This window comes from Marmota monax, unplaced genomic scaffold (assembly GCF_021218885.2).
Source record: "Marmota monax isolate L192 unplaced genomic scaffold, Marmota_monax_Labrador192_F-V1.1 WCK01_AAM20220418_F8-fsc00044, whole genome shotgun sequence".
Lineage (NCBI taxonomy): Eukaryota > Metazoa > Chordata > Mammalia > Rodentia > Sciuridae > Marmota > Marmota monax.
In genome coordinates, this window is record NW_026695198.1 from 1,758,025 (window position 1) to 1,783,123 (window position 25,099).

At 35.7% G+C, this 25,099-nt stretch overlaps 1 protein-coding gene across 1 annotated transcript in view; it reads left to right on the top strand.

The window, feature by feature from the left end:
- The first annotated feature begins 1,737 nt into the window (after nucleotides 1-1,737).
- The window catches only part of LOC131423591 (zinc finger protein 420-like), a 119,225-nt gene continuing 95,863 nt past the window's right edge, over nucleotides 1,738-25,099 (top strand). Inside the window, exons 1-3 of the mRNA XM_058574021.1 lie at nucleotides 1,738-1,871; nucleotides 2,421-2,483; nucleotides 14,617-14,798. The gene's annotated coding sequence lies outside the window, so the exon portion shown is untranslated. The remainder of the gene's footprint in view (nucleotides 1,872-2,420; nucleotides 2,484-14,616; nucleotides 14,799-25,099) is intronic.

Here is a 25,099-nt window from a genome sequence, read left to right on the forward strand (position 1 = left end):
AAAGCTTGTTTTTAAGTCTTATCTATAGATTTCTCTTTCTCTCCTTTCTGTAAGTATTCTTTTTAATGTTTAAAAAACTTTTTAATGTAGATAACATGTTCTTATGGTTCAAAAGTTAAAATGACACAGGCATGTTTGGGAAAATCTGATTTCCAACTGCTTTGCCCCCCCCTTCACCCCTCTTTCTTAGATAACCTCCTTTAATTTATTTCCCATAGATGTCAATTGTTTCCTTTTATAGTAGGAGAAATGCCAGTGTACTATATTCTTTTAAAATGTAGCATAATATGTAACTAATTCTGTCCCATGGCTTTTTCTTTTTTTTTTTTTTTTTTGGTTGTTCAAAACATTATAAAGCTCTTGACATATCATATTTCATACATTAGATTCAAGTCGGTTATGAACTCCCAATTTTACCCCAAATACAGATTGCAGAATCACATCGGTTACACATCCACATTTTTACATAATGCCCTATTAGTAACTGTTGTATTCTGCTACCTTTCCTATCCTCTACCATCCCCCCTCCCTCCCCTCCCATCTTCTCTCTCTACCCCATCCACTGTAATTCATATCTCTCCTTGTTTATTTTCCCATTCCCCTCACAACCTCTTATATGTAATTTTGTATAACAATGAGGGTCTCCCTCCATTACCATGCAATTTCCCTTTTCTCTCCCTGGCTTTTTCTTTATATGCTCTTGAGATCTTTTCCTACTAGTATTTATTTAGAAAGAATATAATATTTGTTTATAGAAATCACTTTTTTAAAAAAACAGCTGTATTCAAACAGCATCTATTAAGTTCATTGTTTACTTAATCAGCCCCCCTGGTGGGTATTTGGGTCTTCTCTAGGTTAATCACAGGCCATACTGTGGTGAAACAGCTTGTATACATATCATTTTACATATGCAGGTACATCTGTGGGATACATTCCTAGAAGTGGGATCGCTGCACCACTGGGTAGTGCATTTATAATTTTGTTAAATACTTCCTTTCTTAAGTGTTGCACCATTTTAAACTCCCACAAGTACAGTTGCTCCTCTTTATCCATGGAGGATTGGTTTGAGGACCCCTTTGTGAATACTAAAATTCAAGGATGCTTGAGTCTATTATATGAAAAGCATAGTATTTGCATATAACCTATGCACATCCTCTGCATACTTTTAAATCATCTTTAGATTGCTTAGAAGATCTAATACAATATTAATGCCATGTAAATAGTTGTTACAATACAGTGTAACAACTGTATTGTAACAACTGTATTTTTTCCTTGTCAAGGAAAAAAGTTGGTATGTGTTCAGTATGACAATTTTTAAAAAAATATTTTCACCTATAATTGTCGAATCCAGTCTGAATACCACAGATACAAGAGGACAGATTGCAGTGTATGAGAGAGTTCCTATATTTCTGAGGGCTTTCCAATGTACTGTGTGTTTACAACCCTTGAATTTGTTAACAGTTTGATAGATGAGAATTATCAATATAGAGTAGTTTTAATGTACATTGCTATCATTATTAATGAGGCTGAGCTCTTATGCTTAAAAACTAGTTGTATTTCTTTTCCTGTAAACTCTCTGTTCATGTGTTTGTTCACATTTTTGTTTTGAATTGCTTTTTTCCCCTTATCAATTTCTAGAAATTTATAAATTGTAGAGATTATCCCTGTGTGATATAAATTGTGTAGTTTTTTCCCAGATTTTCACTTGTTTTTTATTTACCTTCACATATTTTGATATACAGAAGTCTTACATTTTTTTTCTTTGAATTTTACAGTTTATATTACTCATTACAGTATCTTGATTTTTTTAAAAATATTTCTTTATTTCTATGTGGTGCTGAGGATTGAACCCAATGCCTCACAAGTGCTAGGTAAGTGCTCTACCACTGAGCTACAGCCCCAGCCCAGGTATCTGGATTTTAAGTCACTGAAAGGCCTCCAAGATTTTTAGAATTTGCCCATGGTTTCTTTTAGTACTTTTATGGTATCACTTTTACATTTAAATGTTCAAACTAGGATTTATTCTGGTGTTCAGAATGATGCATAGGTTCAGCTTTCTTTTTCTGTGTCCCTATTATTTTCACCTGTTGATTTTAGAGCCCTTCTTTGAATACTCTTATGGTATTGTTAACTTTTGGATGTATTGGGGTGTCTCTGGGGTTTGTATTCTATTAGTCTTTTTCTTCATATATCAGTATCACAGTATTGGTTTTATAAAAGTTTTAACATCTTTTAAAACTAGTTTCCCCTTGTTGCTTTTCATATTCCTGGGAATTCTTGCTTGCTTATTTTTCCATGAGTACTTTTGAACTGTTTTGTCTAGTTCCAGAAAAACAAAAAACTAAAATAAATAAACATCAGATTAAATATATACATTTAAAATCTATTTAACTTCTCCAAACTTTTTTTTCTTTTTTCAGGTTCTTAATAAAGGTGCTAAGAAAGAATGTAACACAGGAAAATAATTAAATATTTTCACTGTGGTAAGTGTTTTATGATTTTACATTTTAAAAATTCTTTAATTTTTATTATTTTTTAGTTCTGCTTCCTTAAGTTATAAAAGGGATATTGTTTTAGGAGCATTTGACTTCATAGAACCTGTGGTTGGTAAGGTGGATGCCAATAATGTGGGCTGTTTGAATAATGACGTTTGTCTTTCCCTCTCTTTGACTCTAATATTTTAATTTCTATTATCTTGTCATTATAAAGTATGGTTCTGAGAAGGAGATCCTGTATTACATCTACTTGCAACATTCAATGAATTCTTTCCTCTTAAATAGGAAGTTGAAAAGATTTGAAGTAATTTTGGTGATATAGAGGCATTTCTAAAAAGTTTGTTGTGATTTTTTATTTTACTAATTAGAAAAAATTTTACCCATATAAAACAACATAATGACAAAAGTCAGCCCTCAACTCCTGCACAAAGAAATAGCCACCATTAACTCACTTTTGGAAACTTATTGATGGATATGAAAGTATACAGAAGACTTTAAATAAACAGCAGTTTTTCTCTATATGAAGCTATGTGGTCATTTTTAATGTGTTTTATGTATCTCTATTTGTGAGTTGAAACTGATGTGCATAATCATGGGTGATCATTTTACTGGCTGCCTAGTTTGTTTTTTTAATTATTTTTTTAGTTGTCAATAGATCTTTATTTATATATGCAGTGCTGAGAATCAAACCCTGTTCTTTACAGGTGCCAGGCAAGTGCTCTACCACTGAGCTACAACCCCAGCCCTTGCTGCCTAGTTTTCCATCATTTAGAGGCATCGTACTTTATCTAGCTACTCCTTTGATAACTATTTAGATTGTTACTTGTTTTTCTTTCTTGTGAATAATGGCATGTTGATAATAGTATACTTATTCATTTATCTTCTTAGAGGTATAACTGCCAGGTCAAACATTATATATATTTTAAATATTAATAAATATGGCTGAGCCGTTGTCTGTAAAAACTATCCCCTTCAATGTCCATGAGAATCCTATTTTTAAAACCCTTGCTCACACCAAGTTTTCTTAATCTTTTTAATCTTTGCTAATCCAATATGGGAAAAAAAGTACATTTTTTGAGATAACATGTTTTTTACTGGTACTGGGGATTGAACCCAGGGGCACTTCCCCAGTAAATTAGATCCCCAGGACCTTTTATTTTTTATTTTTTTTTTTATTTTGAGACAGGGCCTCGCTAAGTTGCTGAGGCTGTCCTTGAACAGTGATCCTCAACAGTGATCCTCTTGCCTCAGTCTCCTGAATTGCTGGGATTACAGGTGTGTTCCACTGTACTCAACTATTGAAGGAAACCTTGTGTTATTCAAAGATTTCTTTCATTCAATATTCTTATTAACATAAATAATTCTCTTCTTAAGGACATACTTGTGATTCTTATATGTCAGATATTCTTAGGCTTAAATGTGATGAAAATATTTAAATATATTGAGTTGTTTTTAGGTCTTTTGCCTTGATTTTAACTCATTATCAATATTTGAAAACTTGAGGGTTGGGGATGTGGCTCAAGTGGTAGCGTGCTAGCCTGGCATGTATGAGACACTAGATTCAATCCTCAGCACCACATAAAAATAAAATAAAGATATTGTGTCCACCTAAAAAGTAAATATTAAAAAAATATATTTGAAATCTTGATCAACTAGCTATAATTGTTTTGAATACAGAATGTTTTCCTCTGCAAAGAGCAGTACTTTTGTGTTTTATTCACCTGAAGGGAAGCCTAAAATAACTTTCAAAATAATTTTTTTAACAATTTTCAAACATGGATACCAATGGCTGAATAGCATATAGAATATTATTTCCATAATTGGTTGATAATATAGTGTTTTTGAGTTATGTAAACCATGTGATTGTGTGTTCATGTGTAAACCTGTGTGTATTTCTTCTGTCCAAAAGATTTTATCACTTCCTGATGTAAATATGATTTTTAATTTTATGTTTGCTTTAGGTTTTATTTCAATCAAATAAGAGTTACATATAAGGATGGCCTCACATGAAGCAGATTCACAACTTTGTCATTTACCTACTGTTTATTCTTTGGCTTAATAAGAAAACATTAAACTGTCTTCTCTATATAAAGTACATCTAGATTGCTTTTCCTGAGGGGGCTTTTGTTTTCATTTCAATTAACATTGTTTACTGAATACCCCAAGGTTAGGACCATATGGTCCAACTGGTGATTTATTCACTAGTTTTTATTCAGCACTGAATACCTACCTACCTGGTAGGCATCCACAGGTGCTAGGCAAGTGCTCTACCACCCAAATCATTATTTACTTATTTGTTTAATTTTTTGGTACTGGGGATTGAATCTAGGGGAACTTTACCACTGAAATACATCCCCAGCCCTTTTTTATTTTATTTTTATTTTGATACAGGGTCTTGCTAAGTTGCTTAGGGCCTCACTAAGTTCCTAAGGCTGGCCATGAACTTAGGATCCTCCTGCCTCAGCCTCAATCTCCCAATGGTTGATGTGTATTGTCATTATTAGGTTAAAGATGTGAAAGAGAATAGCCATACATTTTAATTTAGAGAAGAGTAACATGATTTCATTTAAATTTAGATGTGCATAACTGTATGGCACTTGCTACTATTTCATTTGATGGAACTTTGTTTCAAATTTTGATTTGGACTATATTCTACTTACTTTTTAGAATCACATAAGCCCTGTAGTTTAAATCTTTTTTTTTTTTTTTCCATTATGGGCAGAGTAAGTATTTAAACTAGGTATGCTGCTAGATCTTGTTTAAAATCTGTTAATGTTTCCCAGTATAGACATGGCAATGTTTTTCACAATATGATGTTTAAAAATAAGGATAAAGGGGCTAGGGATGTGGCTCAAGTGGTAGCGCACTCACCTGGCATGTGTGTGGCCCCGGTTCGATCCTCAGCACCATTCTCTTTCTTTCTCTCTCTCTCTCTCTCTCTCTCTCTCTCTCTCTCTCTCTCTCTCTCTCTCTCTCTCTCAGAAAAAAAAAGAAAAGAAGGATAAAGTAAATGCTCCCCAAAATAAAGTAAATATAATTGTATGGTTCACATTTTTAAAACTAAAATCAGAGAAATGAATTGCCAGACTTTGAGTAGAATGAATAGATTTTTGTCTGGGACATGTCTGTGAAGCTTTTCTGACTCCTAAACCAGTTTTTCATAGCCAAAGTAAACAGAGAGATGGAACAATTAATGATCTAATAGATTTAAGCAGTGTTTTAGTCTGGATTTTATATAGTTCATTTCTGTTGGAATACAGGATTCTAAAGAATAAATGTAACTAGTTTTAATTAGTATTTTTGCAGAAGACATTTGCATGTGAAAATTTTAAAATCAAATAATCCTCTAGCAATTTTTATTTGCACTTTAATTTGCCTAGCAGTTGTTTCTTTTTAATATTTATTTTTTAGTTGTAGTTGGACACAATACCTTTATTTTATTGATTTATATGTGGTGCTGAGTATTGAACCCAGGGCCCTGCATGTGCCAGGCAAGCACTCTACTACTGAGCCACAACCACAGCCCCCAGCAATTGTTTCTTAATACATAGTCCAAAATTAAATCAAGGCAGACTTGAAATTATTGAGTCTTCATTATTGGGCCAAATTAATGAGGTTTTCCTGAACTTTTCCTTCTGGGATCTTATTATGGCTAATGATGTAATCTTATTTGTTTTCTAAAATATTGAAGTTCGATATTTTTGAATCTCTTTTTTGTGGCAGTACAGGAATTTGTTTATACAGTGCCTTTTATTTTACTGATGAGTTCATTTCTTTAATTGTGTGCCCTAAAGCCTACTAAAAATATTCCTGGATAGTGAGGGATTAAATAGAAATTGTAATTAAAATGAAGGATTTATCCTTTATTTCTCCTGTTAGCTGCATTTGTTAAAATTTTTATACAACATTTAAATAAATATTAAGACTTTATTACAGGGCTGGGATTATGGCTCAGTGGTAGAGTGCCTGCCTGGCATGTGTGAGGCACTGGGTTTGATCTCGGCACAACAATAGATAAATAAATAAGTAAACAAACAAATAAATAAATAAGTAAATCTATTATGTCCATCTACAACTACTAAAAAAAAGGACTTTATTATATATTATATTGGTTGGATTTTGTGCATTTGAAACAGTTTCTTCCTATATTAGGCATAAAGCTTAGTTTAGACTGGTATAGTAAGTGATCATTTGATTGGAAAGTTGGGTAGACTGAGAAGTCCAGTCTTCCTGTGCAGAATTTGAGACTTTGTACTCTTTGAGATGAAACAGCTTTGCAATCAGGGTAGTAGTACTGAGCTGCCAGTGGGAGGAGAGATGCCAGATGCTGGTATACAGTGTAGATGAGAGCCCCTCAGGGTTTCCTTCTATAGATTCTGCAACTGACCAGGTCTTCCCAAGGGGCACTGTTAACTCAAAGTCTTATGAGTAGAGTTTTAGAAAGGGGAGGAAATAAGAGTAGCTTTGGGGCACAAGGTCCATAATGAGCTCAGAGCTTAGTGAAACTCCCAAAGTTCTGAATGTCCCATCATCCTGAGAAATTTCCTCCCTCCTAACCCTGAAAGTTTTGTCCAGTGTGTGACATAATGCAAATTTGTGTGGAGCTAGGCAGAGCAAGTCTATTACTACAGAGTCTAGATGCTGTCTTTAAATGGACATCCAGCATGGGAATATGGCTGAAAACCACTACCCCCTCCCCACATCTTATCTATAGCAGTGCAATTGGAATTTCACACAAGCTTTTCCTTCTTTGGTTTGTTTAGAGAGGACACCTAGGTGCAGGTTGTGTTTGTGTATTTTAAACCCCCTGTGATTTGTTTTAGATATATTTCAGTCTGTTAAAATATAACAGTTTTTTTTTTTTTTTTTTTTTAGTCTGAACATTCTAGCAGCCAACATTAACTCAAACATTAATTGCTGTCAATGGGAAAGGATGTCTTTCCACATCTTTTCTTGGTGCTTACACCATCCCACTTCTTTTTTCTTTTACCTTAATAACAGATTACTGACACTTGGGAATTATAAACATATTGCAGCAATCTTTATGGAAAGATTACCAATTATTGCACTGCAAAATAAACATTTCTTTCTAATAGAGTGTTTCTCTCCATGTCTTTCTTTCTCTCAGTTTAGTGCTTTTAAATACCTTTTAGGTGAATGAATGCTTTGTGTCATGCTGTGATTTAATATTTTTAAGAGACTTTATTGATAGCTTTTTAAAAAACCTATGTGGGAGGAGGATGAAGGAGAAAGATTATTCATTCAATGTGAAATCTTCATAGATCTTTAGATGTCCACAAGGTAGAAGGATGGCCAATGTTAATTACCCCTACTCTGGTATAGTTCTGAAATTAGTATTTGCTGTGAAGAGTTGTGAACAGTGAGAATATTTGTGGTGGGCTGTGGATTGAGCATTGCAGTGTGCTCTTTGTGCTGATTAGATCCAGAAGTTTTGTGGAACCCTGGAATACACCATCTATTTCCATTTCCACTGCCCAAATCAGGAGAAATAAAAGCTTGCACATACACATACTGGCTAAGTGGCTACACACAGAGTTCAATTTGAATGTCTTCACAAAGCCAATCCAGCAAAGCTACCAGAAATTAGGTGTTGAAGATGAAATAGCAGTTTTTGTTTTGTTTTGTTTTGTTTTTTAATTAAAAGTAGCATTTTTAAAGGAGCAATAGTCTCCTTCTCTTATCTTTACTGTAGAACAGCATGGAAAATTTAGGCTCTGCTGCAGTGTGTTAGGCACCTTTGTGACTTCCTGCTTTCTAGCTACTGGGCTTAGACATCATGAGTTGGTATTGGCTCATATTGAGGAAAAAATAAGGAAATCACATAAGGAGACATATATATCAAAGTATAATCTACCTGATCAATAGATGTCAATATTTTTTCAAGGAGTACTCTTGAACCTGAATGTAAAATCTTATAGAAGACAAATCATGAATGTATTTTGGTGTCCTGTAAATGGTATTGAGTAAAGAGTGCATTTAAGTGAGACTCAGAGCTGAAGCTTAGCTGTAAAGACCAGATTCTGTGTATTTATTTAGATAGAAAAGATCTACAAAGGCCTGAATTTTTTTGAATGTCTGGGTTGGGCATGTTTGCTCATTCTCCCTGTCCACATCTCTTAATCTATGATAGAGCCATTAGAGAGCAAGATGACATAGCCCGTCTCCTCACTGATTCCTGAAGTTCAAGTGCATCGGATGCTGCTAAAAAATGGCAGAAGCGCTGATGTGTGAACTTGATTAGGGAAGCTTCTGAAGTAGATTGATATTTATAGAATTTGTAAATAGGCAGGATAACAGTGAAGAACAGTTTCTGTATTTATCTAGCTGAATCTCAGCTTTAAATTGCATTGTCTGTCTCATTATTTAACCCTCATTATCCAAATTGTTATGCTTTTACCTTGTAAACCAAAAGGTATCCCATTCATCATAAATAATAAGAAGCTTTGTCACTGTTCTGACTAAAAGATCTGACAAGAACAATTTTAGAAGAGGAATAGTTTATTTAGGGGCTCATTGTTTCAGATGTCTCAGTCCACAGGTAGCTGGCTCCATTCCTTGGGGTACAAAGTAAGGCTGAACATCCTGATGGAAGAGTGTGGAGGAGGGAAGCAGAGATAGACTTGCTAATTTAATAATTAACTTAATAATTTTTATATTATCACATGATAATCAGAAAGCAGAGAGAGATTTCACTCACCAGATGCAAAATATATACCCAAAAGTCACACCCCAAATAACCCAGCTCCTCCATCCACACCCTACCCACCTTCAGTTGCCTCTCAGTTAATTCCCATCAGGAGATTAATTCACCTATTGGGTTTAGGCTTTCATAACCCAGTCATTTCTCCTGTAAACTTTCTTGCATTGTCTGGCGTATGTGCTTTTGGGAAACACCTCACATCCAAACTATAACATCTCCTTTGTTCTAAGAACTTGGGGCCTTAAAATGCCATCAGTGCCCTTATGGGTAGAAGGGGTGGATGGAAGGAAAGAGGCAATCTGAGTTTTGTTTTTTGTGTGTTTGTTTGTTTTGTTGTTGTCGTTGTTGTTGTCGTTGTTGTTGTTTTGTTTTTAAAGTGAACTTACACCCAGTGATTGAAAATTTATGATGTAAGCCAGTAAGCACTCATAAAGTAAGTGGCCTAATTAAGAATGAAAAATTGAACCTGATTTTACAAGTTTTTTGCCTAAAAACTTGGACGCATGAAATATTGTGAGAAATCATTTTGAATTTTGTTTGTTTAAATTATAGTAACTCTCTTGATATTCCTTAAAATTACACAGGATGAAATCATTTTTCATAGTATCCATAAATATTGTAAGTCACTGTTTCTTTAGTCTGAGGCTTAGTAGACTGGGTGTCTACTAAGAATGCAGTTCCACAGCTCAGCAGGTCCCAGGATCTGAAGAAAATTGTCTCCTTCATCAGCCCATCAGGACACAAAGGAGTAAATCCAGATTTGGTGGTGGTGAGGTGACAGTATAAGACTAACCTGGGGCCTTCTGCAGGAAAACTTTCCCTGAAGCAAATCTGAGGATAGTAGCCAGGGAGACAGGCATTATTGACCTTTGGCCTTGTTTTTTAAGCATAATTTGATTTTTTTTTTTCTCAGAGAACTTTAGGGAAATTCTCCTTTGTCTTTAGTTTAATGTAGAAATGGCCCCTGAAAAACCAACACATTAGGAAAATTTTTTTCTCAGCCTTGAGTATATTCACATGTCACCAGGCTCTGAAATGAGTTATCACTGTGCTTTATTATTTTGCCTCATAGCTATTGCCTTTCTGATCCTGAACTTGAGCACTTCATGACCCATCTTTTTAGCAGCCTTTTACACTGTGCTAGTGTTTTTTAAATTTATGGTTGAGTAAGTCAAGATTTGGATGGAAGGAAGATGAAATTGAAATATATCTGTCACCAATGTGTGTGTATGTGCATGTGCATGTGATAAAAAGCATATTGATTCAACATCCTCCTCATTATGTTATAGACAAAGCAAAAATAAGAATGTATAGTGAAAGGGCATATATTGCCAGCAACATGTTAGTAAGTATTTAAAATTCAGAGTATCTTCTCTTTTTTATTATGCAGAATAAATGATTAAAGCTGAATATTGGTGAACCACTCACTGCCTGTGCTCTTTGACTTGTTGGTGATCCACTTTCTACAACATCACATCCACTTTTTTTTGTTATAAATAACTTTTCTATGGGTTATTTTCACTCTGCAACAATCTCTTTAACCAAGGGAAGGAGAATTCCTTTGGAAAATACTCAATTCTTTGGTACACAATGATTGCACAGTAAACACAGTTTCTGGGACATCTTAAGGAAGGTTAATTCTCTAGAAAAATCAAATTGGTTTGCATTTGTTGGCAAATTTGTTTCTGCATCTCTTTGACCAACTCTAAACCTCCAGTTCCTTGACTTTCTCCTAAACTAGTCTTAACATCTTCCTGATTTCCTCATTAATTCAGTCAAGTAGAATTTTTGACTTCTGGTTTTTTCTTTTTAATGAGACTTTTAACTTTTTGAAAATTATACTTGCAAGAGTATTGCCAACATGAGCTTATATAACTCCCATATAATGGTAAGACCCACTTCCAACCTCATGCATCTTTAAGTTAAACTTGGCCAAGTAAAAGAGAATAACACACATACATACATATATGCTGTGTAAGATATATATATATATATAATTTCTTAAATGTAAAGAGAAGTATAAATTGGTTCTATGATGTTAATATATGAAAAATTACAAGTTAATATTAATTTTAAGCTGGGGATGTGGCTCAAGCGGTAGCGCACTCGCCTGGCATGCGTGTGGCCCAGGTTCAATCCTCAGCACCACATACAAACAAAGATGTTGTGTCCGCTGAAAACTAAAAAAAAAATATTAAAAAAAAATTCTCTCTCTCTCCCTCTCTGTCTCTCTCTCTCTCTCCACTCTCTTAAAAAAATAATTTTAAGAACTACAGACAATTTTAAGAGGCTGGCCTGTTGCTCAATGGACTCATTCTGTTTGCAAAAGCCCAGTGTTTGATCTGAGTTCTTCCCTTGTGAAGCCATGGATAATCTATGGGTATTAAAGATTCGTGGATGAGAAAAGAAGAATTTTAAATATTCTCAGGGATCTACCTGTGTGACCAAGATATCTCTATGTGAGAAAAACATGACTCTCTGAGGGCTGGAAGGTAAACAAACTTTGTGATTTCAAAGGGGTTTCCTGAGATTAGTGAAAATAGGAAATAAACCCACATCTAATGAAATGGTGGCATAGCACATTTGAAAGGAACCCTCTCCTATGATTTTCAGCTCTGGAATGTGGTGTCAATTAGATACTGCCTTTGCCTGAGTGAGAGATTTGCATTCCCATGCAACTTTATTTCTGGCAAGGGTGACACCTGGCAGCTTAGGAAAGAAGACAATTTAGTAAAGAAGCATGACTGGGCAGGTCTGTCCAGCATCAGCCATTCATTGCATAAGGTGAAGAACTTTCTGGGTTTGATGCTATCACAGTCTCTGCCATTCAGGTGTGCACAGTCTTGTCATAAAGAGACATCAAAGCTAGAACATGAGCAAGCAGAATGAAAATGATGTAGGAGAGATGTAAGCGCTCTGGAGGTCAGAGGAGGCGGGCATATCCACAGAGGGACCAGAAGGGGCCTTGGAACAGTGGTGGAAGTCCAGAGATGTCTGAAAGACCAACTAGGGTTTCAACAGACAGATGTGAGTGGGGGCTCTTTAGTTGAGTCCACCAGCTCAGCAAAGATGTGTGGAAATAGAACAATGGTGTTTAAAGACTTGTGAACAGTGAGGCAGAAGCAAAATAGTGGGCCCACCTTTTATCAGTCTCCCAAGGAATAGGGTAAGAGGCTTGTTCTCAATTCAGTAGAAAAGCAGAAGGAAAAGATGTGACCAAGAAGTCCATTTGAGTTTGAAATTGAAAGGAACTACTATTAATTGAATACTTACAGTGTGCCAGGGACTTGATAGTTGTTATCATAACATTACAGCCAGGAGACTGAGAAGTCTCTGGAGAGATTGAGAAATGAAAATCACAGTGGAAACAACTGCAAATTCAAATCACAAAGCTCACCTTCTTTCTCCCACTCCTTATTGGCTAGCAGGGAGGAATGGTGGGGAGATCACTACAGAAGCCATTGTGCCAATTCAAACAATAGGTAATGAGGGGTAGAAAGAGGAAGATGGCTTTGGAAATGGAAAGAAGGACATAAAGAAGCATCCAAGAAGGCCAGTCACTGTGGCAAAGGAAATAGATGCCTAGGAAGAGTCTAATTAATGCCCAGTTTTGAAGCCTGGACTCAGGAAATGTGTTTAAAAGGAAAAAAAAAATCTGGAGAAGGACCTGGTTTAGAGAACAAAAAAAATAAGCTCAGTTTGATAGTTACTATGAGATGGATCAGGTTCCATTTAAGATGTAGGAGACATCTGCACAGAAGTGAGAGGTGAAGACTTTGAATAAATGGCTAAGGTGAAGGAACACGGAAGGACCAGCAGACAGCTTTAGACAATGCCCACCTTTAAGTGGAGGATAGAGATAGAACTAGGGGAGAAAAGGGAGAGGGAAGTGAATCAGTAATGAGCCTGAAAGGCAGGAGAGAATTTCAATGCACTGACCCCAAAAGTTAGGAGTCCAGCAGTCCTAGTGCTAGTGGCCTCAAGTTGTATCAGAGAGCACACTGGTCATCCTGGGTCATGGGCCTGGGGCCTGGGACACACTCCAGCCTGAGAGGGTGAGAAGCCATGGGGAAGGTAAAGATGGGGAAAGAGACTGACTGGGGTGAGGCTCAGGTCAAAGGTGACCCTATTCATGGGTGATGGGGATGTAGGAGCAGAGAAGACTGGGAGAATAAAAATGCCCCGGAGAAAAATAGACAATGGGGCTAAAGCTTAGAGCTGGAGACAGAGAAAAAAAAAATAAAAATGGTTTTGTTTTTCTTTCTTTCCTACCTACAGAAAACCTGTTTTTGTATTTATTTGCATCTTCTTAAGGATCAGCACTTATGTTACAAGGCATACCTCCAACCCGGAAAAGAACCACAAGTTACAGTGAATAACAATTAGTGCTTTTCTGACGCCTTCTGTTTGTTGTTGTTTGTTTGTTTTAATTTGTTATACATGATAGTACAATGACCTTGACATATCATACATTTGAATCTGATGGGATATAATTTCTCATTTTTCTGAGTGTACAGGTTGCAGAATCATATTGGTCATGCAGTCACATATATACACACAGTAATAATTAATGTCTGTTTCATTCTTCTATCCTTCCTATCCCTCACCCCTCCCCTCCCCTCCCATCACTTTTCTCTACCTAATCTATGGTAATGCTCTTCTTTTTTTTTTCCTCATATCTTCATACATGTATTTTGTATAATGATGAGTGTCTCCTTCCATCATCCATGAATTTTCCCTTCTCCCTCCCACCCCTCTTCCCTATGTAGAGGTAATCTTCTTCCCATGCTCTTCCTCCCTATCCCATTTTGAGTCACCCCCTTATGTCAGAGAAGACATTCAGTATTTGTTTTTTGGGGATTGGCTAACTTCACTTAGCATAATCTGCTCTAATGCCATCCGTTTCCCTGCAAAAGCCATGATCTTATTATTTTTTAGTGCTGAGTAATATTCCATTGTGTATATATGCCATGTGTTTTTTTAATCCATTGAAGGGCAGAGGAAGTACGTTCTCAACTAGTCTTTCTCTTGAAATCCAAAAATTAGTATTTGGAAAATCATGCCTGTTTATACAATAAGCATTCTGAAGTGCCTACTGTGTGCCAGAACAGCAGACCCCGTCCCATAAATCAGAGTTAACAGGTTGTTGTTTTCTCCAGGTCCTAAGGAATCCAGAAAACAGAGCAAGCTTCTGTATTTGTAATAATGGAATTGCAGTAATATGTTACTTATTTTAAAACAGTGATAAAAACTCATTGCCTGGAAGTAGCCTTTGTTCGCAGCACTTCAGTATGCATTACAGAGCTCCGTGGTGCTATAAGCATGGGTTACAAAGTTGCAAAAGAATACTTGGTGGCAAACTGTCAAGCAAGACCTTATTTTACATTTAATGCCTTGTAGGAAGAAGAGGACACAAGAGGAATCTTTGGAGAAGACAGGAGAGTTCAGTTGTTGTGAAAAGCAAGGAATCCATGCCTTCCATTGCTGGGGATCTCCAAGTCACTTGCTGGTTTTGCTGAGCCAGGTCTGGGTGCCATCCTTAAATGGAAGAGAATATTTACAAAAGAAAATACATTCTTCAGGTGGGTATTTTGTAATGTACTCCTGAGAGCTGTCGTAGAGATAAGTTTCATAATGGGTCCTTTTAGCATGAGCTCTGAACCTTCCATCTGACCCTTCGAATTGAATCATTAATCTGTGGTCCAGACTCAAACCTCCTGTGTTTCTTATAACTAATAATCTTATTTCCTTCATGTTAGTCTAACTTCTGTTTGAAACAGATGCTTTTATAATTGGATCCCTGGTACTTAGTGGTCTACAAAATATGCATTGATCCATGCATGACCTTCTTTGTTATTTTCAATGAAGATAAAACTCCTGAAACTCCCCCTCCCCCACTGCCAAAAAAAACACTAGGACCTTAACAAGAAATTAAAACATATATATCTACCTTATAAATCCACATTCATCTGATTTCCCTCCTTCTCCCAAGCCAAAGTGAACCATCGTCCCAAGTTATGTGATTAATATTCCCTCGCATTCTTTTCTATAGTATCTTATCAAACTTCTTTGTGTGGGCTAGGGATATAACTCAGTTGGTAGAGTGCTTGCCTTGCATGCACAAGGCCCGGGGTTCAATCCCCAGCACAACAAGAAGCAAAATAAAAATAAAAAAGTCTTCTTTGTGTTATACATATTTCAAAAAGTATGTGTATGCATACATGTTGTTTTAACTTTATAAAAATAAAAAATATAATTATAGGGCTTATATTGGCAAGATACACCCTGGTGATGCTTGTGGCAGGCATTTGGATTGGGCTTTCTATAATATTTTATTATATGAATATATCAGAATTGATTTACCAACACTACCTTTCCTGGTTGTCTGGGTTACTCATAAGTTCTTGATATTATGAACTGTGCTTTTATGAACATTCTTACATTTATGCAGTTTTATCCATGTGCAATCTAGGAGTGAAATTGTTAGGTTAAGGGTTATATTCAACTTTAGGGGAGAGTGTCAAACTATTTTTTTAAATTTTTTTATTGGTGCATTATAGTTTTATCTAACAGATTATGTATACATGGAATATAATTTTCCCATTTCATTCCCCAGTACTTCCTCTTTCCTTCCCCTCCTCCCTCACCTTTTATCCTTCCTCTACTCTGCTGGCCTTCCTTTTCTTATTGCTTCTTTTTAAGTTGGTGCTGTATAGCAATACAGAAAGGTGGAATTCACTGTGGTATATTTGTATGTATTTATACCATAATTTGGTCAAATGTATTCCAAAGTTCTTCCCTTTTCATGTGCCTCCTCCCTCCCCCTCTACTCCACTGATATATTTTCCTGGGATCCACTCTCCTTTTTAATTTTTTTTTTTTCTTATTGTGCTCTAGCTTCCACATATGAGAAAAAAATTAAAAAATGGCCCTTGACTTTCTGAGCCTGGCTTATTTCACTTAACATGATGTTCTCCAATTTCATCCATTCATTCAATTACCAGTAAATGCCATCATTTCATTCTCCTTTATAGCTGAGTAAAACTTGCTTGCATAGATATACCACATTTTCTTCATTTATTCATGTGTTGACAGGCACATGGGCTGGTTCCATAACTAAGTTATTGTGAATTGTGTTGCAATAAATGTTGATGTAGCTGAATACCTATAGTGTGCTGATTTTAGATCTTTTGGATAAATATCAAGGAGTAAGATAACTGGATCATCTGCTGATTCCTTTGAGGAATATCCATTGTGCTTTCCAAAGTGCTTGTACTAATTCGAAGTCCCACTGACAATGTCTGAGTGTACTTTTCCCCACCAGGTGCATGGAGCCTGGTGGAGGAAGTGTGTTCCCGGGAAGTGTGTGTAGAGGGCCAGTGAGATTTTGGGAATAAAGGTTGCTGTTTGAACCTACAAGGCTGTGTTATTTTGTGCCCAGCCAGACTGCGGCAGGGTACATGGGAATTTATGGTATAATTTTTCCCCTATGGCTGGGAACTGAACCTAGGACCTCATACTCTACGTAAGCACTACTATGCTCTAACACTGAGTCTCACTGTACAGCCCTGTATAATGTTTATATAAGTTTGAAAATTATAATATGCAGGTTGAGGGGGGTTGATGTAAAATGAAATTTTTTTATAAAAAATGCTGAAAGCATATTCCTATCAGTAACAACCAAAACTAAACATTGTCTAAAGCTATGAAATTTTCTGGTAAAAGCTACTGAAACTTTTTTGTTTTAATGAATATCCAAACTGACTAATGTTGGCCAGTGTTTCATTCTGGAAAACTAATTTGATAAATGAGCATTCATAAATTAATTCCTGGGCTATTAAGCCTTGAAGAAGAGAATGCAGTCCTAGCAGGGGGAAAAAAATAGATGTGAGAAAGAGGAAGCAACAGAATTTAGCTGGAATTCTGCAACCCGGAGAGGGAGAAGGAATATGGAGATTGGCAGGGCCCAGTCCTAGGTCAGTTATAGCCATGGTAGGGTTTTATAATACTTGGAAGTTGTATTATGAGGATTTTTTTTCCTGATTGTAAGCATAATGTGATATAAACAAATTTGGACTAAGGAAAAGAAAATGAAAACTATAATCCTGTCACTCACATTTTTATGAGACATGCTAATAAGAATTTTTCTTGATACTTTACTTTTTCTTCTGAAGGATTGAGAGTCTTGATATGATGACCAGTAGGTGACTGCCTGACCCCAGTCAAGGACCTTTCCAGATAGTACCTTTGTCCACGCTGGATCACCTACCAATATTGACCATTATTCTTTTTTTGAAAAAAATATTTATTCTAATTTATTATACATAACAGCAGAATGGATTTCAATTTATAGTACACATACAGAGCACAGTTTTCCATGTCTCTGGTTGTATATGAAATAGAGTCACACCATTCGTGTCTTCATACATGTACTTAGGGTAATGATGTACATCTCATTTCACCGTCTTTCCTACCTGCATGCTCCCTCCCTTCCTATCCCTTCCCTTTGCCCTATCTGAAGTTTCTCCATTTATACCATGCTCCTCCTCACACCCTCATTATGGATCAGCATCCACATATCAGAGAAAACATTTGGCCTTGGGGGTTGGCTTATTTCACTTAGCATGATTTTCTTATCTTTAAAAAAGAAAATTACAGTAGTCCCTTTTATCCACATGGGGTAGGTTCCAAGACACCAGCAAATGCCTGAAAACACACAAAATTTTTTATAAAAAATGCTGAAAGCATATTCCTATCAATAACAATCAAAACTAAACATTGCCTAAAGCTATGAAAGCTATCTATTGCTTTTTCTATTCATACATGTATACCTATGATAAAGTTTGTAAATTAGGCACAGTAAGAGAATAACAGCAATAATTAATAATAAAATATGACAGTTACAGCAATATACTATATATGCAAATGCTCACGCGCTCTCTCTCTCTCTCTCTCTCTCTCTCTCTCTCTCTCTCTCTTTGAATGGAATTTTAGTTAACTGAAACAGCAGACATCAGAATGCTGGATAAGAGGGGTTTGTGATTGTTAGAAAATATGATGAGGAGATAAATAAATAAATGTGTGTATGTAATTTTTTACTAGACAGGTATCATTTCCAGCACTTTAGTGTGTATCCTAGACTTTTCTTCTGTCATTACTCACATGGATATTATGGAATCTTCTCATAGAGTATATTCTAGTTTGTAAGTTTTCTGCCTAACACTACATATAATTCATCAATGTTATAAATGTTCATCTACTTTAATGTTTGAGTGGTACAGAATATTGCATCATGTGAGCAATGTCTAAACTGCATTTCAAATGTGCATCACAGTCACCAACCAATCACAGTGGATGCTGGCTAGTGCTCTCATACACTGTCATTGACCAGGTCTTCGCTGAGCCAATCGCACTTTGGTGACTTTTACATTGTTTTTATTTGTTCCCAACCAGTTGCAAGAATGAAGTGAATATCTTATATACTAAACCTTTGTGCACAGCATGATCATTGTGTAAGGAAACGTTTTAATAAGTTTAAAAATTCTTTTTTTTTTTATATTTGAACACACAAGTTTATTTACCTGTTAATACAAAGATTTCTGAAATGATTTTTTCTAAATTTTTATTGTTGGTTGTTCAAAACATTACATAATTCTTGATATATCATATTTCACACTTTGATTCAAGTGGGTTAACCAAAGGAATTTCCATGTTTTAACTTTTATAATTTATTTAACCAAATTGTTCTCCAAGGTTTTATTAATTTACATTGACATTGGTAGGAAACAAAAGTCCATTTTCCACACTCTCTGAGAGTATTACCATCAATATTCTAAGTTCAAATAACATTTCACTAATTCAGTTTGCATTTCTTCTATTACAATTGAGATAAAATTTTCCATGTTTCTTGGTCATTTTTGTTTGTTTGTGTGGGCTGTCTTTTGGTATTCTTTCTCCTTTTGTCCACCAAGTGTCTTTTCTCTTATTTATTTGCAAGAAGTGTGTCTATTGAGAGCATTGTCTTCATTAAAGCTGCAAGCTTTTTTTTTATAAATTTCTCTTTTGTCTTTTTTTTCTATAACTTTGTCTTTTAGATTCTTAAAAATGTTATGTTGTTAATCTTTCAGTATTTTTAAATTCTCTTTTTGTTTGAGTGCATATATAAATATATATATCATCCAATTTTACTTTTGACATTATTTTTTTCATTCTCTTTATCTAAATCTTGGTTCCACTGAGAATTTATGTTAGTATGAGATACAATGCAGGGATCTAACCTTCTTCGAATTGGTGAGCTTAGTGGTCAAATAACATTTATTGAAAATATTCTCTTTGCCTCCTGATTTTAATTGGCACCTTTGTCTTATATTGTACATCTGTTTGCAGCTAGATATATTATTGTTATTTCAATTCTATTTCTATGTTGATTATTCTTGCAATCATATTTTTATCATTCTGCAATGACTTTTAATAACTTGTTGAAGAGTTCCCTTTCTATTATTATGCTGTTTGAAATTTTTTGGCTAACTGGCCATCCTTAAGCATTTATTCTTCTACATGAACATTCAATATTCCTTTTGTCAATTTTTTTTAAAATGTTGTTTAGATTTTTCTTGGAATTATGTTACATTTATGTTATTCTGGAAATAAAGGGCATCCTTACAATATTAGGGAATTAGTGTGTTTTGCCATTTGTTGAAGGTGTTTTTCATGTTCTTCAGTCATATTTTATAGTTCACTCCATAAAGATCAAGCAATTAACTTGCCCAGTTAATTTGAAGCTGTTTATAATTACTGCACATTGTGACAGAGCTCTCCTCCTCTGCCCTGCCCTCGCTATCCTGCTCTGAATATTTATGAGTTTTATAACTGACCATCTTGTGGAACTCACTCACTATTAATACTTTTTCAGCTGATACTTTTGAATATTACAGGTAGTACAATGATAACTTTGTGCCATTCTCAATATTCATATTTTTTTCTCTTGTCCTGAGCATGGTTCAGGAATTCACAACTGTGGGTACAGTATTTAACCCATCTCACTATTCCTGAATCTGCTGGACCAGTAGCACCCTTGTTTTCCCTTCTCTCTCTCGTTAGTTTCATATTATCAGGACTGGGACCCTTAGTAAAATTAATTGGGACACTTAAACATTTATATAGCCTGAAGCCAATTGAATTATATAGAAAGTGCCCCTTACCTTAATGTGTGACTGAATTTGTCCACCCATCCCCCAAAACATCTGAATCTCTCTCTCATGGAAGTGGTAGGGAGTTGTTTATCAGTTTATTCTATGGCTTTTAGTCTCATCAGATTTTTCTATCTCTTCTTGAGCAGGTGGCTTTGCCTTATTTTATTTTCATAAATTTAAACCAAGTATGCTTTCTTTTTCTTTTCTTTTGGGTACTTTGGATTGAACCCAGGGGCACTTAACCAGAGAGCCACATCCCCACCCCTTTTTTATATTTTATTTAGAGATAGGGTCTTGCTCAGTTACTTAGGGCCTTGCTAAGTTGCTGAGGCTGGCTTTGAACTTACAGTCCTCCTGCCTCAGCCTCTGAAGCCACTGGGAGCTTTTTTTAAAAAAAAAAAATTCTTTTACTTAGTTACACATGACAGTACAAAGATCTTGACATATCATATATTTGAATCAGATGGGATATAATTTCTCATTTTTCTGAGTATACAGGTTGCAGAATCACATTGTTCATGCAGTCACTTATGTACACACAGTAATAATGATGTCTGGTTCATTCTACTATCCTTCATATCTCCCCAACCCCTCCCATCACTTCTCTCTACCTAATCTAGGGTAATGCTATTCTTTTTTTTTTCCTCACATTTTCATACATGTATTTTGTATAACAGTGAGGGTCTCCTTCCACCATCCATGCAATTCCCTTTCTCCCTCCCATTCCCTTCCGCCCCTCTTCCCTATGTAGAGGAAATATTCTTTTCGTGCTCTTCCTCTCTTCCCCATTTTGAGTCACCCCCCCTTATATCAGAGAAGACATTCAGCATTTGTATTTTTGGGATTAGCTAACTTCACTTAGCATAACCTGCTCTAATGCCATGATTTTATTATTTTTTTTAGTGCTGAGTAATATTCCATTGTGTATATATGCCACATTTTTTTTTTTACCCATTCATCCATTGAAGGGCATCTAGGTTGCCTCCACAGTCTAGCTATTGTGAATTGTGCTGCTGTAAACATTGATGTGGCTGTATCTCTGTAGTATGATATTTTTAGGTTTTTGGGGTATAGTCCAAGAAGAGGAATAGCTGGGTCAAATGATGGTTCCATTCCCAGATTTCCAAGGAATCTCTATACTGCCTTTCAAATTGGCTGCACAAATTTGCAGTCCCACCAGCAGTGTATGAATGTACCTTTTTCCTCCACATCCTCGCCAGCACTTGTTGTTTGTCTTCATCATGGCTACCATTCTTACTGGAGTGAGATGGTGTTTTAAAGTAGTTTTAATTTGCATTTCTCTGATTGCTAGAGATGATGAGTATTTTTTTGTATATTTGTTGATTGATTGTATATTCTCTTCTGAGAAATGTCTGTTCAGGTCCTTGGCCCATTTGTTGATTGGGTTATTTGGGTTTTTTTGGTTTATAGCTTTTTGAGTTCTTTGTATACCCTAGGGATTAGAGCTCTATATGATGTGTGAGGGGTAAAAATTTGTTCCCAGTATGTAGACTCCCTATTGACCTCACATATTATTTCTCTTGCTGAGGGAAAAAAAAAAAAAATTTAGTTTTAATTCATCCCATTTGTTGATTCTTGGTTTTAATTCTTGTGCTATAGATGTCTTATTAAGGAAATTGGGGGCTAACCCCATGTGATGGAGATTAGGGCCTACTTTTTCTTCTATTAGACTCAGAGTCTCTGGTTTAATTCCTAGATCCTTGATCCATTTTGAGTTAACTTCATCACATCAATAGATTTATAGATAAGAACCACATGATCATCTCGATAGATGCAGATAAAGCATTTGACAAAATACAGCAACCCTTTATGTTCAAAACACTAGAAAAACTAGGGATAACAGGAACTTACCTCAACATTGTAAAAGCTGTCTATGTTAAGCCTTAGGCCAGTATCATTCTAAATGAAGAAAAACTGAAGGCATTCCTTCTAAAATCTGGAAAAAGACAGGGATGCCCTCTCTACTTCTATTCAACATAGTTCTTGAAACACTGGCCAGAGCAATTAGACAGATGAAAGAAATTAAAGGAATAACTATAGGGAAAGAAGAACTTAAACTAGCACTATTTGCTGATGATATAATTCTATAACTAGAAGACCCAAAAATAACTCTACCAAAAAACTTTTAGAACTAGTAAATGAATTCAGCAAAGTGGCAGGATATAAAATCAACACCCATAAATCAAAGGCATTCCTGTATATCAGTGATAAATCCTCTGAAAAGGAAATGAGGAAAACTACCCCATTCACAATATCCTCAAAAAATAAATAAATAAATAAAATACTTGGGAATCAACAAAAGAAATGAAAGGTCTATACAGTGAAAACTATAGAACCCTAAAGAGAAAAATAAAAGAAGACCTTAAAATATGGAAAGATCTACCTTGCTTATGAATAGGCAGAATTAATTTTATTAAAATGACCATATTACCAAAAGCACTATACAGATTCAATGGAATTTTGATCAAAATCCCAATGAGAAATAGAAAAAGCAATTATGAAATTCATCTGGAAAAATAAGAGAACCAGAATAGCTAAAGCAATTCTAAGCAGGAAAAGTGAAACAGGTGGTATCACTATACCAAATCTTAAACTATACTACAGAGCAATAGTAACAAAACAGCATGGTACTGGCACTAAAACAGGCTGGTGGACCAATGGTACAGGATAGAGGACACTGAGACTAACTCACAAAACTACAACTACCTTATATTAGACAAAGGTGCTGAAAGCATGCACTGGAGAAAGGATGGCACCTTCAACAAATGGTGCTGGGAAAACTGGAAATCCATTTGCAACAAAATGAAACTGAATCCCTCTCTCTCACCATGCACAAAAGTTAACACTGGGTGCTTTTGAATTTAATCTTCCATCTCTATGTTTCTTAATTCTAGCATTATTTATTTGTATTTTCTTTTTTCACATGTAACTTGCTAGAGGCTTGCCTCTTTTATTTTTTGTTTTGTTTTGGTACCAGGGATTAAGCTCAGGGGTACTCAACCATTGCACCACATCCCCAGGACTTCTTGTTTTTGTTTGTTTGTTTGTTTGTTTGTTTGTTTGTTTTTATTTTGACACAGGGCCTTGCTAAATTGCTTAGGTTCTCACTAAATTGCTTAGTTCCTCACTAAGTTGTTGAGACTGGCTTTGATTCTGCCTCAGCCTCCTGAGTCACTTAGATAACAGGTGTGCACCACCATCCTTGGCCTTACTGGACTTTAAAAGAGCTATCTCTTTGATTTCTTATCAATTCTATTGTTTTCTGCTTTCTAATTTACTTATGTCTGCTTTTATCTTTCACTTTCTGTTTCTACTGTCCATTATATTTTGTCTCCATTTTTTAGTCAATTTATCAGTGTTTCTTTTTTATCCTTCATTTTTATTCAGTTACAAAACCATTTAAACTTTGTCTCCTCTCCTATAAGTGATCATAAAGAAGGATACACAGAGAGGACACTGTAGCTAGGACAGCAGGCTCAGAAATAGAGATCAATACTGCACTTCTCTGCTGGGCCACTAGCTCTGCCTCTCAGGTGCTAGCTTTTCAGATGGTGCCATTATGTGCATAATCTCTTTCCTACTTTGTTTCCTGCTAAATGTTAACCAGAGAGCCAGAGTGGCTAAGGGCTGCACTCCATCTTTGGCAGTTATGGAAATGAAGGCCCTTCCAACTTTATTACTTTTTCTGAAGCAGCTTTGTCTCATTTGCAGGACCCTGGGGCCTAAGTGGCACTTACTGGGAATTGCATCTATCAGCCTGAGAATGTGACCATTTATGTGATGATACTGAGTGTTTCTGATACCCTGGTACAGCAGTCACCCTGCCCTGTCCTGCCCTACCCCATTCTACCCCAATTTCCTCAGCCATCTCTCATCTCCTCCTGGCTCTGCAGGATTTATCAAAGGAGGTCTGTGGTACAGAGCACTAAGAAGAAGTAAGGGAGCATGTGAATGGATTTTATTGAAATATTAAGCTGTTGAGGAGAAGGGAAGGATGTACAGTGTGAAATACTCTTCAGTCAGACCAGGATAAATCTACCTGTGACATCTCAAAAGGCTCACTCTCAGGGTATTCTAGGGCTTCCACAGAGAACCTTAAGGAACCCCTGATTTTAATCCATGACTTCTAGTGGAACTCCATGCAGGACAGTGTCAATATCCATTGGCCTTTTGCATATGGTGACCAGCAGAGAGGAAATACAAAATTGGAGGATGGAAGGAGGTGGGTGTCTGCCCATGCCCAATTGCACAACTTCACTTTTTTTATGGAATGAAGATCTTCACTTCTAATCAATTCCTTACAGGATCTCAGTCCCTGTGTTCCATTTCTGAAATGATTAGCACTGATAAAAGTTTATTGAGCTTTTGCTATGTGCCAGATATTATGCTTAAGTATTCTTTTTTAATAGCTTTATTGGGACAGAATTTACAATGATAAAACTGATTCATTAAATATATACAATTCAAAGATTTTCATAAAATTTATAGGATTGGGCAGCCATTATTAAAATCCAGGTTTAAAATGTTCCATCATCTTACAAAACTCCTTCAAATCTGTTTGCAGTCAGTCTTCTAACTCATGTTCAGCTCCAGGCAATCATTGATTTGCCTCTGTCTCTACAAATTAGTGTTTTTCTAGGAATTTCATATAAGTTGAATCATATAATATA